The following is a 14,821-nucleotide window of genomic DNA, read 5'->3' as shown; positions in this document are numbered from 1 at the left end:
GTTCTATATGTATGAAAGCCAATGTGTCTCCCCATTTAAATTTATGTGATAATTGTGCCATAGTGTCCAAACAAAGTAAGGACAGTAATGCAACAGATAATGATATTGCCCAAGATGATTCCTCAAATGAGGGGAGTAAACATGATACTACATCATCCCCTACTGTGTCTACACCAGTTATGCCCACACAGGAGGCCCCTAGTACATCTAGTGCGCCAATACTTATTACCATGCAACAATTAACGGCTGTAATGGATAACTCCATAGCAAATCTTTTATCCAAAATGCCTACTTATCAGAGAAAGCGCGATTGCTCTGTTTTAAACACTGAAGAGCAAGAGGACGCTGATGATAACTGTTCTGACATACCCTCACACCAATCTCAAGGGGCCATGAGGGAGGTTTTGTCTGATGGAGAAATTTCAGATTCAGGAAAAATTTCTCATCAAGCTGAACCTGATGTTGTGACATTTAAATTTAAATTAGAACATCTCCGCGCACTGCTTAAGGAGGTGTTATCTACTCTGGATGATTGTGACAATTTGGTCATTCCAGAGAAATTATGTAAGATGGACAAGTTCCTAGAGGTTCCGGTGCCCCCCGACGCTTTTCCTATACCCAAGCGGGTTGGGGACATAGTAAATAAAGAGTGGGAAAGGCCCGGCATATCTTTTTGTTCCCCCCCTATATTTAAGAAATTATTTCCTATAGTCGACCCCAGAAAGGAATTATGGCAGACAGTCCCCAAGGTCGAGGGGGCGGTTTCTACTCTAAACAAACACACTACTATTCCTATCGAAGATAGTTGTGCTTTCAAAGATCCTATGGATAAGAAATTAGAGGGTTTGCTTAAAAAGATTTTTGTACAGCAAGGTTACCTTCTACAACCAATTTCATGCATTGTTCCTGTCACTACGGCAGCGTGTTTCTGGTTCGAGGAACTAGAAAAATCGCTCAGTAAAGAATCTTCGTATGAGGAGGTTATGGACAGAGTTCAAGCACTTAAATTGGCTAACACTTTTGTTTTAGATGCCGCTTTGCAATTAGCTAGATTAGCGGCGAAAAAAAGTCTTGGTCAGCGGATGTGTCTTCCAAGACAAAATTGCTTAACATTCCTTTCAAAGGTAAAACATTATTTGGACCTGATTTGAAAGAGATTATTTCAGACATCACTGGGGGAAAGGGCCACGCCCTCCCACAGGATAGGTCTTTTAAGGCTAATAATAAGCCTAATTTTCGTCCCTTTCGCAGAAACGGACCAGTCTCTAATTCTGTATCCTCTAAGCAAGAGGGTAATACTTCACAACCCAAACCAGCCTGGAAACCAATGCAAGGCTGGGACAAGGGTAAGCAGGCCAAGAAGCCTACCACTGCTACCAAAACAGCATGAAGGGATAGCCCCCGATCCGGGACCGGATCTAGTGGGGGGCAGACTTTCTCTCTTTGCTCAGACTTGGGCAAGAGATGTTCAGGATCCTTGGGCGCTAGAAATAGTTTCTCAAGGTTATCTCCTGGAATTCAAGGAACTACCCCCAAGGGGAAGGTTCCACAGGTCTCAATTATCTTCAAACCAAATAAAGAGACAGGCATTCTTACATTGTGTAGAAGACCTGTTAAAGATGGGAGTGATACATCCAGTTCCAATAAGAGAACAAGGAATGGGATTTTATTCCAATCTGTTCATAGTTCCCAAAAAAGAGGGAACATTCAGACCAATTTTGGATCTAAAGATCCTAAACAAATTTCTCAGGGTACCATCGTTCAAAATGGAAACTATTCGAACGATCCTACCTACTATCCAGGAAAATCAATTTATGACTACCGTGGATTTAAAGGATGCGTACCTACATATTCCTATCCACAAGGAACATCATCAGTTCCTAAGGTTCGCTTTTCTGGACAAGCATTACCAGTTTATGGCACTTCCATTTGGATTAGCCACTGCTCCAAGGATTTTCACAAAGGTACTAGGGTCCCTTCTAGCGGTTCTAAGACCAAGGGGCATTGCAGTAGTACCTTACTTGGACGACATCCTGATTCAAGCGTCGTCCCTGTCAAAAGCAAAGGCTCATACGGACATCGTCCTAGCCTTTCTCAGATCTCACGGATGGAAGGTGAACAAAGAAAAAAGTTCTCTGTCCCCGTCAACAAGAGTTCCCTTCTTGGGAACAATAATAGATTCCTTAGAAATGAGGATTTCTCCTGTTAAGTGTAGTCAGTCCACGGGTCATCCATTACTTATGGGATATTAACTCCTCCCCAACAGGAAGTGCAAGAGGATCACCCAAGCAGAGCTGCTATATAGCTCCTCCCCTCTACGTCACACCCAGTCATTCTCTTGCACCCAACTAATAGATAGGATGTGTGAGAGGACTGTGGTGATTAAACTTAGTTTTTATATCTTCAATCAAAAGTTTGTTATTTTAAAACGGCACCGGAGTGTGTTGTTTTTCTTCTCAGGCAGAATTTGAAGAAGAATCTACCTGAGTTTTTGTATATGATCTTAGCGGACGTAACTAAGATCCGTTTGCTGTTCTCGGCCATTCTGAGGAGTAAGGTAACTTCAGATCAGGGGACAGCGGGCAGGTTCACCTGCAAAGAGGTATGTTGCAGTATATTATTTTCTAAGGAATGGAATTGACTGAGAAAATACTGCTAATACCGATATAATGTAAGTACAGCCTTAAATGCAGTAGTAGCAACTGGTATCAGGCTGATATGTATGTATGTTTACACTTAAGTATTTCTGGGGAATGGCACTTCACTGGGAAAATACTGTATGCATATAACTTTTAGCCTAACTTGCAGTGTGAACGACTAGCAGCAGGCTTTTTTTTTTTTTTTTTTTTAAACTTTATTTATAGCCAACAAATGGTACAGTTACAAGTCAATAACCCACCTCGCAGGGTGTGGTGAGATAATATGTAGTTGATAAGACAATATGAGATTACAACATGCAACAACAGATTTTTATCAAATACAGTAGAATACCATGTTCATATTTGTATTAGGTCTATAAAAGACTGTTATGGATTAGAAAACATTCTCGCATATATATTCACTTGTACCACAATGTTGGGGTTTTATTTTTAGGTAAGCTAACACAACCAAACTAAACCTCTATAAACTAAAAAACAAAACAAAAAACAAAACAAAATAAAACTACAAACTAATACAGTTTCCAATGGAATACATGACCCCCTCCCAAAGAAATATGGATGTCCTCGTTAATTAATTAAGATTGGCCGGTCTGTACACAGTGTGTCAGTACCCTGAGAGTAATAAATAGTGTCAACTTTAATAGGCCTTACACAGTGGGGGTTCAGTTCTGCTGATTTGTTCAGTACATAAGATCACCGCAAAAGACTACATATGCAGGGATATGATGCTAGGTAAGAATGCTTATATTTAAAGTACTAGGGGCGTTTTTGAGAAAACAAACAAACAAAATAAACTGCATGATCTGTCGGGTTTTGGATTGATATACTAAACCCAATTCCAGTTGGTAAATGTTCTGCACAATACTATTCAGTTCAAAGAATCGTTATATAATGTGGTCATCTCAACGTATGTATTCTCCCAAAGTGCCACTCCTGTGATATAATAGAACATGGCATAGCATAGCATGCAAATAAAGTATAGACATTTAAGAGCTATCTCAAAAAAAAAAAAATGCTGTTGTTAAATGAGAGGGCCGATACATATAATGATGAATTACCTCAGTAACTACTCCTAAATGTTTCCAAGGCTGTTGGTAAAGTAAGTTAAGATGTTCTAATGAGTAGGCAGGCATTACTTAATTTGCTATATCTGCCAAGATCCTTTCTGTTAAACTTGCAAATTGGCATGTAACATAAAGCAGTTAGTTGCAGTGGCGTAGTAATAAAAGGGTAGACCTGCTGTGTGCAGTGTAGTCAAAGTAGATATTAATAAGATATATAGTGAGTGTTAAAGACACAATAAGAAAACATTGCTTCAACAATATACATTGCATATTCTGATTGATATAGTAAACCCAATTTCAGTTGGCAAATGTTCTACATAATACTATGCAGTTCCGAGAATCATTATGTAATGTGACCACCTCTACGTATGCATTCTCCCAAAATGCCATTCATGTGATAAAATATAACATAGCATAACTCAGCATACAAATAAAGGGTAGGCATGTGAGAGCTATTTTAGCAGTAAGTTGCAGTGGCGTAGCAATAAAAGCGTAAACCTGATGTGTGCAGTGCAGTCAAAGTAAACATTAATAAGATATATAATGACTGTTAAATATACAATAATAAAACATTGGTTGAGTAATATAACAGACTGATCATCGAAGTCAAACCAGGGATGGGGCCATGAGTTGTGACAGTTTTCTTAATTGGCAGAGTCAGTGTGGGAGACACGTCTGATAGAAGCACAACAATCATAATGTTGTCAGCTAGAATTTAGTGTTATGGGGGAGCACTCTAATCAAGTATACTAAAACTATAAGTCATCCAAAGCAATGCAGACACAAAGTGCCAAGCGTTAGCCCAAGGTTTGCCGCTGATAAATTCCCTTAGCCCTAGCAGAGGAAATGCTAGTAATTGAAAAGCAGAAGCCCAGACCAATTGTGCAACAGAGCGTTACATAGCCAGAGTCAGAGTGTAGGGATTGAAAAGTTGTGTCCCTTAAGAAGTGTCAACTACCTCCGGGCCAGCTTACACTGTCCTGATGCATGGAGTCACCCCACTCCGCTCCTCGGCAGGGCACCCGTATCCATAGAGCTTGAACCATGGCGGCCATCTTTTTCCATCGAGAAGTCCGAGTGAGTGTCCATCCAGAGCCCTGGCGATATGGAGAGCCAATCCACTGCTGATATTGGTAAGCGTGGCGGATTCATGCGTTGCATAGCTGCAGTAGTCAAAGCGGGTTGTAAGCCGAGGTAATTGGCCCCTTTCAGCAAGGTGGATCTCCCGGGGCTTTGAGTTAGCTGTCTGTCATTACTCGAATCAGGCTGTGTGTCATCCAGCCCCACGGTGTTGCATGAGGAATCGTGCTTTGACTGTTGGTGAAGGTGATTAGTTATCAGTGCCGGTGTCTTACCAGACACTGAGAGGTAATTTCTGTTAGTTGTCTGAACCTCCTCCTGTAGATTTTTGTAGCTCAGGAAAAGACGCTCAAAAATAGGCACAAAGGTTGTGATTATTTGCGCGGTAATGTCCCTTCCCGGTTCCATTGCTCAATAACTCCCTATGGAGTGTAATCTAGTATAATGCCCTCCGGGGAAGAAGTAGGTAGAATGCTTCTATCTGCCAAGGTTTCCCGGACAGCTTATCTGTCAAGGGAGATGCAGATGGCATAGAGGATGGCGAAATTTCTGCTGTTTTAAGAGATTTTCTTTGGAGCTAGAGGAGCTCACCGCCATCTTCTAGAGCCGCCCACCGGAAGTCCAGCAGCAGGCTTTTAATGACATTTCATAAATTAGATTTTAAACGTTTGCTGGCATGTTAAATCGTTTAATTATCTGAGGTACTTGGTGAAAAATTGTTTTGGGCATTATTTTCCACATGGCTGTCGTTTGTTTTAATTTAAAACAGTTTACTGAGCTTCCCTCACTGTTGTATTGTGAGTGGGAGGGGCCTATTTTGGCGCTTTTACTACGCATCAGAAATTCAGTCACAGTCTGTCTTTTTCTCCCTGCATGATCCAGGACGTCTCCACAGAGCTCAGGGGTCTTCAAAACTAGTTTTGAGGGAGGTAATCACTCACAGCAGACCTGTGAGACTGTGCTTTGACTGTGATAAAAACGCTTATATTTTCAATTGTTATACGTTTTTTCTGATATTAAGGGTTAATCATCCATTGCTTATGTGTGCAATCCTTTGCTAAATTTATGCTTTTACTGTGAAAATTTGGTCTCTATAACTAATCCGGTTCATTGTTATTCAACCGTGACAGTTTTTCTGTGCTTCTTAAAGGCACAGTAACGTTTTGCATATTGCTTGTAAATTTAGTTGAAAAGTATTTCCAAGCTTGCTAGTCTAATTGCTAGTTTGTTTAACATGTCTGACTCAGAGGAATCTCTTTGTGCAATATGTTCAAAAGCCAAGGTGGAGCCCAATAGAAATTTATGTACTAATTGCATTGATGCTACTTTAAATAAAAGTCAATCTGTACATGTTAAGCAACATTCACCAGACAGCGAGGGGGAAGTTATGCCGACTAACTTGCCTCACGTGTCAGTACCTGCATCTCCCGCTCAGGAGGTGCGTGATATTGTAACGCCAAGTACATCAGGGCGGCCATTACAAATCACTCTACAAGACATGGCTAATGTTATGACTGAAGTTTTGTCTAAATTGCCAGAACTTAGGGGTAAACGAGATCACTCTGGGGTGAGAACAGAGTGCGCTGATAATGCTAGGGCCATGTCTGATACTGCGTCACAGTTTGCAGAACATGAGGACGGAGAGCTTCATTCTGCGGGTGACGGATCTGATCCAAATAAACTGGATTCAGACATTTCAAATTTTAAGTTTAAGCTGGAAAACCTCTGTGTATTACTAGGGGAGGTGTTAGCGGCTCTGAATGATTGTAACACAGTTGCAATCCCAGAGAAAATGTGTAGGTTGGATAAATATTTTGCGGTACCGACGAGTACTGACGTTTTTCCTATACCTAAGAGACTTACTGAAATTGTTACTAAGGAGTGGGATAGACCCGGTGTGCCTTTCTCACCCCCTCCTATATTCAGAAAAATGTTTCCAATAGACGCCACCACACGGGACTTATGGCAAACGGTCCCTAAGCGTACCACTATCCCGGTGGAGGATAGCTGTGCCTTTTCAGATCCAATGGATAAAAAGTTAGAGGGTTACCTTAAAAAAATGTTTGTTCAACAAGGTTTTATATTGCAACCCCTTGCATGCATTGCGCCTGTCACGGCTGCTGCAGCATTTTGGTTTGAGTCTCTGGAAGAGACCCTTGACTCAGCGCCATTAGATGAGATTACACACAAGCTTAAAACCCTTAAGCTAGCTAATTCATTTATTTCTGATGCCGTAGTACATTTAACTAAACTTACGGCTAAGAATTCCGGATTCGCCATTCAGGCACGCAGAGCGCTGTGGCTAAAATCCTGGTCAGCTGATGTAACTTCTAAATCTAAATTACTTAACATACCTTTCAAGGGGCAGACTTTATTCGGGCCCGGTTTGAAAGAAATTATCGCTGATATTACGGGAGGTAAAGGCCATGCCCTGCCTCAAGACAGAGCCAAACCTAGGGCTAGACAGTCTAATTTTCGTGCCTTTCGTAACTTCAAGGCAGGAGCAGCATCCACTTCCTCTGCTCCAAAGCAGGAAGGAGCTGTTGCTCGCTACAGACAAGGCTGGAAACCTAACCAGACCTGGAACAAGGGCAAGCAGGCCAGAAAACCTGCTGCTGCCCCTAAGACAGCATGAAGTGAGGGCCCCCGATCCGGAAACGGATCTAGTGGGGGGCAGACTCTCTCTCTTCGCCCAGGCTTGGGCAAGAGATGTCCAGGATCCCTGGGCGTTGGAGTTCATATCTCAGGGATATCTTCTGGACTTCAAAGCTTCTCCTCCACAAGGGAGATTTCACCTTTCAAGGTTGTCAACAAACCAGATAAAGAAAGAGGCGTTTCTACGCTGTGTACAAGACCTTTTACTAATGGGAGTGATCCACCCAGTTCCGCGGTCGGAACACGGACAAGGGTTTTACTCAAATCTGTTTGTGGTTCCCAAAAAAGAGGGAACCTTCAGACCAATATTGGATTTAAAGATCCTAAACAAATTCCTAAGAGTTCCATCGTTCAAAATGGAAACTATTCGGACAATCTTACCCATGATCCAAAGAGGTCAGTACATGACCACAGTGGATTTAAAGGATGCTTACCTTCACATACCGATTCACAAAGAACATTACCGGTATCTAAGGTTTGCCTTCCTAGACAGGCATTACCAGTTTGTAGCTCTTCCCTTCGGGTTGGCTACGGCTCCAAGAATCTTTACAAAGGTTCTGGGCTCTCTTCTGGCGGTACTAAGACCGCGAGGAATTTCGGTAGCTCCGTACCTAGACGACATTCTGATACAAGCGTCAAGCTTCCAAACTGCCAAGTCTCATACAGAGTTAGTACTGGCATTTCTAAGGTCGCATGGGTGGAAAGTGAACGAGGAGAAGAGTTCTCTCTTACCACTCACAAGAGTTCCCTTCTTGGGGACTCTTATAGATTCTGTAGAAATGAAAATTTACCTGACAGAGGACAGGTTAACAAAGCTTCTAAATGCTTGCCGTGTCCTTCATTCCATTCAACACCCGTCAGTGGCTCAATGCATGGAGGTAATCGGCTTAATGGTAGCGGCAATGGACATAGTTCCTTTTGCACGCCTGCATCTCAGACCACTGCAATTGTGCATGCTAAGTCAGTGGAATGGGGATTACTCAGATTTGTCCCCTATGCTGAATCTGGATCAAGAGACCAGAGATTCTCTTCTATGGTGGCTTTCTCGGCCACATCTGTCCAGGGGGATGCCCTTCAGCAGGCCAGACTGGACAATTGTAACAACAGACGCCAGCCTACTAGGTTGGGGCGCTGTCTGGAATTCCCTGAAGGCTCAGGGATCGTGGACTCAAGAGGAGAGTCTCCTTCCAATAAACATTCTGGAATTGAGAGCAGTTCTCAATGCCCTTCTGGCTTGGCCTCAGTTAGCAACTCTGAGGTTCATCAGGTTTCAGTCGGACAACATCACGACTGTGGCTTACATCAACCATCAGGGAGGGACAAGGAGTTCCCTAGCGATGATGGAAGTCTCAAAGATAATTCGCTGGGCAGTGTCTCACTCTTGCCACCTGTCAGCGATCCACATCCCAGGAGTGGAGAACTGGGAGGCGGATTTCCTAAGTCGCCAGACTTTTCATCCGGGGGAGTGGGAACTTCATCCGGAGGTCTTTGCCCAAATACTTCGTTGTTGGGACAAACCAGATCTGGATCTCATGGCGTCTCGCCAGAACGCCAAGCTTCCTTGTTACGGGTCCAGGTCCAGGGACCCGGGAGCGGTCCTGATAGATGCTTTGACAGCACCTTGGACCTTCAGGATGGCTTATGTGTTTCCACCCTTCCCGATGCTTCCTTGTTTGATTGCCAGGATCAAACAGGAGAAAGCATTGGTGATTCTAATAGCGCCTGCGTGGCCACGCAGGACCTGGTATGCAGATCTAGTGGACATGTCATCCTGTCCACCTTGGTCTCTGCCTCTGAGACAGGACCTTCTAATTCAGGGTCCTTTCAAACATCAAAATCTAATTTCTCTGAAGCTGACTGCATGGAAATTGAACGCTTGATTTTATCAAAGCGTGGATTTTCGGAGTCAGTAATTGATACCTTAATACAGGCTAGGAAACCTGTTACCAGGAAGATTTACCATAAGATATGGCGTAAATACTTACACTGGTGCGAATCCAAGAGTTACTCATGGAGTAAGGTTAGGATTCCTAGGATATTGTCTTTTCTACAAGAAGGTTTAGAAAAGGGTTTATCTGCAAGTTCCTTAAAGGGACAGATCTCAGCTCTGTCCATCCTTTTACACAAACGTCTGTCGGAAGTTCCAGACGTTCAGGCTTTTTGTCAGGCTTTGGCTAGGATTAAGCCTGTGTTTAAGACTGTAGCTCCACCGTGGAGTTTAAACTTAGTTCTTAACGTTTTACAGGGGGTTCCGTTTGAACTCCTTCATTCCATTGATATCAAGCTGTTATCTTGGAAAGTTCTGTTTTTAATGGCTATTTCCTCGGCTCGTAGAGTCTCTGAGTTATCAGCCTTACATTGTGATTCTCCTTATCTGATTTTTCATTCAGATAAGGTAGTTCTGCGTACTAAACCTGGGTTCTTACCTAAGGTAGTCACTAACAAGAATATCAATCAAGAGATTGTTGTTCCATCATTGTGCCCTAACCCTTCTTCAAAGAAGGAACGACTTCTGCACAATCTAGACGTAGTCCGTGCCCTGAAATTTTATTTACAGGCAACTAAAGATTTTCGCCAAACTTCTTCCCTGTTTGTCGTTTATTCTGGACAGAGGAGAGGTCAAAAAGCATCTGCTACTTCTCTGTCTTTTTGGCTTCGTAGCATAATACGTTTAGCCTACGAGACTGCTGGACAGCAACCTCCTGAAAGGATTACAGCTCATTCTACTAGAGCTGTGGCTTCCACTTGAGCCTTTAAGAATGAGGCCTCTGTTGAACAGATTTGCAAGGCTGCAACTTGGTCTTCTCTTCATACTTTTTCCAAATTTTACAAATTTGACACTTTTGCTTCTTCGGAGGCTGTTTTTGGGAGAGAGGTTCTTCAGGCAGTGGTTCCTTCCGTATAAAGATCCTGCCTGTCCCTCCCGTCATCCGTGTACTTTAGCTTTGGTATTGGTATCCCATAAGTAATGGATGACCCGTGGACTGACTACACTTAACAGGAGAAAACATAATTTATGCTTACCTGATAAATTCCTTTCTCCTGTAGTGTAGTCAGTCCATGGCCCGCCCTGTTTTTTATGGCAGGTCTAAATTTTAAATTATACTCCAGTCACCACTGCACCCTATAGTTTCTCCTTTCTCGTTTGGTTTTCGGTCGAATGACTGGGTGTGATGTAGAGGGGAGGAGCTATATAGCAGCTCTGCTTGGGTGATCCTCTTGCACTTCCTGTTGGGGAGGAGTTAATATCCCATAAGTAATGGATGACCCGTGGACTGACTACACTACAGGAGAAAGGAATTTATCAGGTAAGCATAAATTATGTTTTTTCTGACAGAGGTCAGAAAATCAAAACTTCTAAGCTCTTGTCAAGTACTTCATTCTGTTCCTCGTCCTTCCATAGCGCAGTGCATGGAAGTAATAGGATTGATGGTTGCAACAATGGACATAGTTCCTTTTGCACGAATTCATCTAAGACCATTACAACTGTGCATGCTCAGACAGTGGAATGGGGATTATACAGACTTGTCTCCGACGATTCAAGTAGATCAAAAGACCAGAGATTCACTCCGTTGGTGGCTGACCCTGGACAATCTGTCACAGGGAATGAGCTTCCGCAGACCAGAGTGGGTCATTGTCACGACCGACGCCAGCCTAGTGGGCTGGGGCGCGGTCTGGGAATCCCTGAAAGCTCAGGGTCTATGGTCTCGGGAAGAGTCTCTTCTCCCGATAAACATTCTGGAACTGAGAGCGATATTCAATGCTCTCAGAGCTTGGCCTCAACTAGCAAAGGCCAAATTCATAAGGTTTCAATCAGACAACATGACGACCGTTGCATATATCAATCATCAGGGGGGAACAAGGACTTCCCTGGCGATGAAAGAAGTGACCAAGATAATTCAATGGGCGGAGGATCACTCCTGCCACTTGTCTGCGATCCACATCCCAGGAGTGGAAAATTGGGAAGCGGATTTTCTGAGTCGTCAGACATTCCATCCGGGGGAGTGGGAACTCCATCCGGAAATCTTTGCCCAAATAACTCAATTATGGGGCATTCCAGACATGGATCTGATGGCGTCTCGTCAGAACTTCAAGGTTCCTTGCTACGGGTCCAGATCCAGGGATCCCAAGGAGACTCTAGTAGATGCACTAGTAGCACCTTGGACCTTCAACCTAGCTTATGTATTCCCACCGTTTCCTCTCATCCCCAGGCTGGTAGCCAGGATCCATCAGGAGAGGGCCTCGGTGATCTTGATAGCTCCTGCGTGGCCACGCAGGACTTGGTATGCAGACCTGGTGAATATGTCATCGGCTCCACCATGGAAGCTACCTTTGAGACAGGACCTTCTTGTTCAGGGTCCATTCGAACATCCGAATCTGGTTTCCCTCCAACTGACGGCTTGGAGATTGAACGCTTGATTTTATCAAAGCGTGGGTTTTCAGATTCTGTAATAGATACTCTGATTCAGGCTAGAAAGCCTGTAACTAGAAAAATTTACCATAAAATATGGAAAAAATATATCTGTTGGTGTGAATCTAAAGGATTCCCATGGAACAAGATAAAAATTCCTAAGATTCTATCCTTTCTACAAGAAGGTTTGGAGAAAGGATTATCTGCAAGTTCTCTGAAGGGAAAGATCTCTGCTTTATCTATTTTACTTCACAAAAGACTGGCAGCCGTGCCAGATGTTCAAGCATTTGTTCAGGCTCTGGTTAGGATCAAGCCTGTTTACAGACCTTTGACTCCTCCCTGGAGTCTAAATCTAGTTCTTTCAGTTCTTCAAGGGGTTCCGTTTGAACCCTTACATTCCGTAGATATTAAGTTACTATCTTGGAAAGTTTTGTTTTTGGTTGCAATTTCTTCTGCTAGAAGAGTTTCAGAGTTATCTGCTCTGCAGTGTTCTCCGCCCTATCTGTTGTTCCATGCAGATAAGGTGGTTTTGCGTACTAAGCCTGGTTTTCTTCCGAAAGTTGTTTCCAACAAAAATATTAACCAGGAGATAGTTGTACCTTCTTTGTGTCCGAATCCAGTTTCAAAGAAGGAACGTTTGTTACACAATTTGGACGTAGTCCGTGCTCTAAAATTCTATTTAGAGGCTACTAAAGATTTCAGACAAACATCTTCCTTGTTTGTTGTTTATTCTGGTAAAAGGAGAGGTCAAAAAGCGACTTCTACCTCTCTTTCCTTTTGGCTTAAAAGCATTATCCGATTGGCTTATGAGACTGCCGGACGGCAGCCTCCTGAAAGAATCACAGCTCACTCCACTAGGGCAGTGGCTTCCTCATGGGCCTTCAAGAACGAGGCTTCTGTTGACCAGATATGTAAGGCAGTGACTTGGTCTTCACTGCACACTTTTGTCAAATTTTACAAATTTGATACTTTTGCTTCTTCAGAGGCTATTTTTGGGAGACAGGTTTTGCAAGCCGTGGTGCCTTCCATTTAGGTGACCTGATTTGCTCCCTCCCTTCATCCGTGTCCTAAAGCTTTGGTATTGGTTCCCACAAGTAAGGATGACGCCGTGGACCGGACACACCAATGTTGGAGAAAACAGAATTTATGCTTACCTGATAAATTACTTTCTCCAACGGTGTGTCCGGTCCACGGCCCGCCCTGGTTTTTTAATCAGGTCTGATGAATTATTTTCTCTAACTACAGTCACCACGGTATCATATGGTTTCTCCTATATATATTTCCTCCTGTCCGTCGGTCGAATGACTGGGGTGGGCGGAGCCTAGGAGGGATCATGTGACCAGCTTTGCTGGGACTCTTTGCCATTTCCTGTTGGGGAGGAGAATATCCCACAAGTAAGGATGACGCTGTGGACCGGACACACCGTTGGAGAAAGTAATTTATCAGGTAAGCATAAATTCTGTTTTTCACAGCAACCTATGGTATCGGTTTCACACAACTACGTTATAATATATTTTTGGTAGTGAGTTATTGGTTAAGTTAGAGTATATATCTGTCCGATTATGTACTTATTGGTATACATAATGCGGGAACAATTTTCACAGCAATCTGTGGTATTAGTCTAACATAACTGCATTATATGCTTCCTTGGTAGTAGGTTATTAATTAAGTTAGAGTATACGTCTGCCAGATGTATTACTGATTAATGCAAATAATGCTGGAACAATTTTCACAGCCAGTTCAAATCTCTTTCTACAATAACTCCATATACGATCCTGTGGTAATAAATTGTTCACATAATGATCTGAGCGATATTGCAACTTTTAACACAGCAGCATATAATTTGTATCGCTGTGGGTGGCTCAGCCGGAGCTGTTGTTGATATATTTGCTGGGCAATCTAATACTAGTTTGTATAAAGTGCACCTATCAGTTAATCAGCAGCAGTAACCAGTGATACCCACTGTGTGATATACTATGTAGAGACTAATCGAGTAAAATTACACTATAGTTTATAAATACCGCTACTGCGGTCAACTGTGGTCAATAGGGCAAGTTACCTAGTGTTTGAACAACTGAGTAATATATTATTTTCCCAGGCCAATTCTGAGCAAAATGAGTAGGAAGTAAGCTTGCTTACAGATCTGTGATGGGGGGGGGATCCGTTAAGGACCAACACTGGTAGAGTTAATAAGCACTTAAAGTCAGAGACTACAGTCTATAAGCCATAGCGCCCTTGTAAATAGGTCCCAACTCTTCTAAACACATACCAACCACCAGAGTACCACAGTTGTAGCGTAGCAACATGCAGAAGGCATGCAGTCATCAGAGGTGTCCAGACCGAACCCCCCCCCACCAAGGTATCCTCAGTGCAGTAAGCCCCTCTGTTCTGAATTGTAAGGGAAGTGACATTTTAACCTTTGCAAAAATTGAGAACCTTTCCAGCTACTTGTTGATAGACAAAGTCGTCATCCACACGCTGGTCTCATGATGCAGTTCCAGTTTCCACTTCAGGATCCGTGTCGATCCTGCACGTTCCTGTGTTTCGCGCATGCGCAATGCACCGATTTCATCAAGGTGTCATTTTGAAATAAGTATAAAAAAAAAAAAACTCGGTAGCATAGCAGTTTTTATATGCGGCAGACCAGTGTGCGTTCCATTCAGCGGTCCCACAGCAGTTGGAGTGTTATTGAAGATAATTGAATGTACCTGAGAATTTAGATTCTATCCAAGTCTGATGACTACAATAACACTCCAACTACTGTGGGACTGCTGAATGGAACGTACATTGGTCCACCACATATAACAAAAAAAACCTTTTTTTTTTTTCCCCTTCAAATGCTCTCTTGACGAAAACGGCGCATTGCGCATGCGCGAAACACAAGAACACGCAGGATCGACGCGGATCCTGTAGTGGAAGCTGTAAATTCACTTTGGGTGGCATCAGGGAAA

General features: G+C 43.0%; 1 protein-coding gene across 1 annotated transcript in view; it reads left to right on the top strand.

Moving 5' to 3' along the window:
• Nucleotides 1-14,821, top strand: part of ZFYVE26 (zinc finger FYVE-type containing 26) — a gene marked incomplete at its 3' end in the record, with an annotated part of 634,764 nt that overhangs the window by 76,886 nt on the left and 543,057 nt on the right.

This window comes from Bombina bombina, chromosome 1, assembly GCF_027579735.1.
Source record: "Bombina bombina isolate aBomBom1 chromosome 1, aBomBom1.pri, whole genome shotgun sequence".
NCBI classification, from domain to species: Eukaryota; Metazoa; Chordata; class Amphibia; order Anura; family Bombinatoridae; genus Bombina; species Bombina bombina.
The sequence above is the reverse complement of the archived record's forward strand: the minus strand, read 5'-3'. Positions and strand labels throughout refer to the sequence as shown.